Consider the following 6,174-nt stretch of genomic DNA (forward strand, 5'->3'; position numbering starts at 1 on the left):
CCATTTTGGGTGTGTCACTGGTGACACGAGTGGACCCATCGGATACACGGATATGTACCTAATTTTTTATTTTTTTAAAATAATATTTCAATATTTTTTGATATTTTTTTAATAAAACTGCATTTTTACTATTAAAATACTATTGTAGCTACGAGGCGACGAAAAAAATTCCATGCCCCTGTGCCTTATTTTCTTAAATCTTTTGGAACTTGCGAGTTGAACTCACCTCACGTGCCCTAGTGTTTCCGAATCTTAGTGACATAGAACGAATGTCTTCAAATGACTCATCTCTTTCTATTGGTTAAGGCCTCTCAACCATTAGGGTAGAGATAGGATGACAACCCTTCATTTGAGCTCGTTCAAGTATCTTATAAGCATACCAAGTTTGGCTGAGAAAACGACCACCATCAGACTTTTGAACCTGGACCTCAAGAAAGTGATATACATCCAAGATCCTTTATGGTGAAATTCTTTACTTAATTTATCTATGACTTCATGAAGAAAGGATTATTTGCTTTAAGTAATTATAATACTGTCAACATACAGTAATTAAACATACATCACACTTTGAGGACTCTGACATATGAATAAGGATGAGTATACAACATTATAGTAGAACCCCATGGCTAGCAAGTACATGCTAAACCTGTCGAACCAAGTTCGAGAGGATTACTTGAGACTATACAACGCTTGCTTGAGCTTACAAACATGATTTAGTTTGGTAGATCTTGGAACATTGTTAATTGTTTCTTATACACCAGCTCTTCTAAGAAGTCGTGTAAGAAGGCATTTTTTATATCCAATTGTTGAATGTTCCAACTGTGAGCAAGAGCAATGAACAAAACAATTCAAACGGTGGTTGGATTTATCAATCTGTGCGGGTCCTCTTTTGATGTTGAGAGGACATTGGTAGAGATGTGCAAACTTAAAATCAAGGTGTGGGGGCATACCTAAGCTGGAGATCATGGCAAAGTTCAAGCAGATGCGTGATCTGTTCAAGATAGAGGAAGGATTTTAGACCATCCCATTAAAAGCGCTCAGTCCCTGAAAGGTACTTTTTATTTTATAATATTTAAATGTACATGTTGGCATGAAACATTAGGGAAGCAGATCAGGTCATGCTGAAAATGAGCGTTTTTGCTCATGCTGACATCGTGGCCGTCTGTTTGCATTTTGGATGAATGCCACGTGGTTTTGTTGACTTTTGAACTTTTTAAAATGCAAATCGGATGGCCACGATGTCAGCATGAGCAAAAACGCTCATTTTCAGCATGACCTGATCTACTACCAAACATTAGGGGGCTTGGTTGTCCCGATAAGCAATTATTTCTTGCAAATTTGGTTAGACAAAATAAAGTAGATATTTTATGTATCTCTGAGACGAAGACGAAGGTCATTGGGGTTGGCTTTCTAAATCATATTTGGCCGGGTGCTCCCATGACTTCATCCCGTCTATGGAAAGGTCAGGAGAAATTTTGGTGGCCTTAAAGTTTAGCTTGTAGGATAGTATTGTTGATCTCGATAATGATATGATTTGAAGAACAAACATCTCAAGAACCTTTCACGTTAACCACTGTAGTGTATGGGCCCACTACATCACCCTTAAAGAGGCTCCTTTGAGATGACTTGGATGAGCTGGGGAGAAGGAATATGGTTAATTGGTGTGTTGCAGGGGACTTCAATTACTTGCTACATATATATGAATTAAGCTGGGAACAAAGGTACACAACCAGTACGATGAGGATTGCATATTTCACTGAAGAATGAGACCTAGTGAACTTGCATACTTTAGGTGGCCACTTTACTTGGTTTAACAAGAGGACCAATCCTTGCTTGAGGAAACTAGAAAGATTCATAGTCAGGAGAGGGTGGTGAAAAAGATTGCATGATGGCAAGTCAGTCATGGGTCCAATCACTATATCAGATCATGCACCCATCTCTCTTGAGTGGAGGGGGTTGGAGGGTGCTCATGAAATAATGAGCATATATTCAAATCGAATCTTTGGTGGCTATGTTATCAGGGACTTATTGAAAATGTCAGGCAATGGTGGGTTGAACCACAAGAAGCTACACGGGCAACTCTTCTGTTTGCCCAGAGGTTGGACTATGTAAGAAAACAATTAATAGATTGGTCAAAAAAAGAGGGTGCAACACATTTTCTACAAATAAAGGCTTGAGAAGATAAAATAGAAATGCACATCTTTAATAGGGTTGCCTCTGGGGAGGAAGGAGGGGGAAATGAGGGGGGTTATGAGAGGTATAATCTATTGGTTGAAAATATTTTGGAATGTAGAATGAGGCAAAAAATATGTTGGAAGCAAAGGTCAAAGGTTCATTAGATGTTGTATTGGGATAAAAATACAAAAATTCTTTCACCTGTATGCATATTCCAGTAAAAGAGAAAATTTTCATCAATCTTTGTCAATCAGGGGTGCACAAATGAAAAGGAAGAGATCATTCGGGATGCTATAAGTTACTTTCAAAACATTTTTACAACAACATTGGTTCATGAAACATTTTATTTATGAGAGGCGTGCATGGTCTCTTTCAATGAAAGGGCAAAAGCTTCTTTGAATGGACCGTTCTTGGTAGATGAGATCAAACAAGCAATATGGGAGCAAGGACCTGAGGGTCGATGGTTTTCCTATTGAATTTTTTAACGCAACATGGCCAACATGCAAGGAAGAGTTCGTAGAGGTTTTCAACGAATTTCATCAAAATGTTCACATACTAGGAAGATGGGGGGAGTCTGGTTCCTAAAGAGTAGGGGGGAAATGAGATAAAGAAATTTGAGAGGGTGGTGTATGTTCCCCGTGGAACACGGGGCCGCGTGTTCGGGGGTTCGAATGAGTGCCACGTTGGCACTCATTCGTCAGTTTGGGTGTGTACGAAGGAATATTACGGATCCCAAGACATTCCTCCGTACATAACTCCCGAATGAGTGCCAACGTGGCACTCATTCGGCCCCGCGAACACGGGGCCCGTGTTCGCGGGGGGAACATACAACCTGCTCGCAAGAAATTTAGGCCACTGTCTTTGCTAGGCACTCCACTAAAGATTATTACACGTGTGTTGGTTGTGCGTCTTAAGCAAGTGGTTAAACAAGTAGTGGGTCCCACGCATGTGCCTTTGTCCCTAAGAGAAGAATTCATGAAGTGTGTCTACTTGCGCGTGAAGCAGTTCACATAATGTATAATTCAAAAAAGAAGGCTTTTCTGCTGAAGTTTAACATCCACAAGGCTTTTGATTCATTAAGTTGGGATTTTTTTACTAAAAGTCTTGCTTAGGGTGGCGGTAGATAAGTTCAATCAAATCCAGTTTGGAATCCTCCTCAATCTTCATTTGCATAAATGATCAAAAGGGCACTTTTTCAAGCCAAAAAAAGGGCTAAGGCAGGGGGATCCAAATCTTCCTCTTCTTTTCATTCTCATGGATGTTAGACCCATCATCTTTTGGAATCTGGATCGGGTCTAGACCAGGCTCATTATCCCCCAACCCCAATCAAGTCATGATCCAATCGGATCTTAACCAAACCCAATATTTATCTACCAAAACCTTAAACCAAATTATGATCTCTTCTTAAACCAACCTAACCCACCTATAACCCAGCCAAAACCATACCAACCACACCCTGTCCCACCTACTATCCCACCTAGACCTCTTAACATGACCCAAACCTTGCTTGGACCTACACCTACCCAAGGTTCACATAGGTACTATGCAGAGAGATCGAGCACATTAAGCATGCCCCAGAGAGAGTTCTAGAATGGCTCGTTCCACAACACGTTGCTCAAGGTGGGCCTGATAATCGATCGATTGGCGGGATTTGATGATGCATTTTGGCTCGATCATCCACAAGAGTTGGTGGGACTGAGTGAGTGAACACTTAATTATGGCTTCAAACTCGATTTACCCAAGTTTGGGGGCCAGTTTGATGTAGAGGTGTTCTTTAGTTGGGTCAATGTGATGGAGTTAGTCTTCGAGCTACAAGGTGTTGTAGAGCATCACAAGACTCTTTTAGCAGCAACACGATTACAAGGTTTGGCTTAGATGTGGTGGGTTACCTACAATAGACTTGCGAGAACCAAAACCTCGGGTGGATCCAAATGTGGGATGAGATAAAGCCACTGATGAAAGCTAAAATTGTACCTTCTGACCTTGCTCAAAGAGCCTACGAACAATTTATCCTTCTTCGGCATGGCTCTAGGTCTGTATAGGAATACATAGAACAGTTTTATCGCTTGACACTTTGGCTTCAGATTTTAGAAACCATGGACTAACAAATCGTCAGTGTCCTACTCTTGTGAAAAGTGTCCACTTAGCTGACCAGGATCAAAATCCTATTGAGTTAGGTCATGAGAATGCTGAGAACATGGAAGAATAAAAAAGTGAAAATGAATTGATTGATGAAGTTATTGAGATTGATGGCAATGATATAGCCAACCTTCTATCGATTCGTTATGCTTTAACTAGCCCTTGTGCTACCAGTGAGGACAATTGGTTGCATAACAACATTTTTTGTATCCATTGCAAGTGTGTAGGCCATGCTTGTAGTGCTATTATTGATAGTTGCTTATGAAAACTTATTTTTTCAAAAATATTTAATTTACTTAATTTGAAAACTGAAAAGCACTCGAAACCATACAAAATGGCCTGGTTCAAACAGGAGAATGAAATTCCCATCATTCATAGATGTCTTGCCAAATTTTCTATGGAAGAGCATTATAAAGATGAGGCATGGTATGAGGTCTCCCCCATCGATGTATGTCACATCCTGTAAGGAGTCTTTGGTCGCATGACAAAAAAACTACTCAGGGGTGACACAAATACCTATTCTTTCAAATTTGCAGGGCAACAAGATTTTACTTAAACCCTTGAAATTAAATGGTTTCTCAAAATTGGGCAAGCCGAGTAAGGCTACTGGTATAGTTGGCAAGAGTTCAAAATATAATGCATATGGACTTGGTATGTCTAGAATGTTGATTGTCATGCAACGAAATCGCTAGAGTCGAATTCTTTCCAGCTAGGGGAGAATGATGTAGGGCAGATCTGTAATATCCTAGATCCAGAGGAAGTGGTCCAATATCAGAATCCAAACTTGACTTGCCAACATGATTCAGGGTCCGAACTAGAATACTGTACGGGCTTAAAACCTAGTTGAGTCTATACTAATGTGTGCAGGTCCTTTGAGCTGACAAGAGGATAGAAAAGGCTAACATATGGTCCTTCACCACCTTAGTGCAGATCTAACTGAGACATGGTTTGAGCAGGTCCCTGAATGATATCCACACAGCTATCTGAATTCATTATTTTAGTTTGGTTATAAATACTTTAGAGGGAAGGAGTAATTTAGATTATTAGAGATTAAAAACCTTAATTTTATTTTTTAGTTGCTTGTTATTTGCTTTACTCCCAGAACTTTTAATTCCTAGTTAAATTTAATTTCTAGTATATTCCTAGTTGATCTTTGTTTTGGTATCGAATCTGGCAGGGTTCAGGAGTGATCCTCCTGTTCACTGCATCAATAGGACTCACCAATGGCTGAATAATGCCCGATGCAATTCTGAATATGGATTCTAAGCAAATTATCTGATTTATGTAAATAAGATCAATCCAACTAAGTGGAGCTAAAAATGGATCCATATTTTTTATATGGTAATACTAAATCCAAGGAAAAGTCTAGAAACAAGTTCTTTAAATGCCATTAGATTTCATCTGGATCTAGACATAGATTCAACAAAAAATTATAAGTATCAGTCCAAACAATATTTGACTAGATGAATCCAAATTTTGTATATGCTAATAAGGTATCGGACTTGGATCAGAGACTTGACTGAACTTGGTCCACTTGTACTCAAGTTCATTTAGTAGCCCCAACTATAAGCATAGGGTATCATATAATGACAACAAGAATGACGATCAATATCAATAAAAGTTCATTTAGAATCTCTAATCCATGCCCTTTTATGAATATGTTAGCTAAAGATATTACCACTTGTATAAAATACTGGAAAGGAAAGGTTCACAGTTTCATTTATTGCAATCTTTAGAAAAGTGATACTAAATCATAGTCAATGGGAGGAGGAGGGGGTGTGGAGAGTGGATGCAAAACTATCAACTAAAGAAATTGCTAGACTCGAATTCTTTCCAACCAGGGGAGAATGATGTAGCACA

The sequence above is a fragment of the Nuphar pumila genome, unplaced genomic scaffold (assembly GCF_984573655.1).
Source record: "Nuphar pumila unplaced genomic scaffold, dmNupPumi1.hap1.1 HAP1_SCAFFOLD_231, whole genome shotgun sequence".
Lineage (NCBI taxonomy): Eukaryota > Viridiplantae > Streptophyta > Magnoliopsida > Nymphaeales > Nymphaeaceae > Nuphar > Nuphar pumila.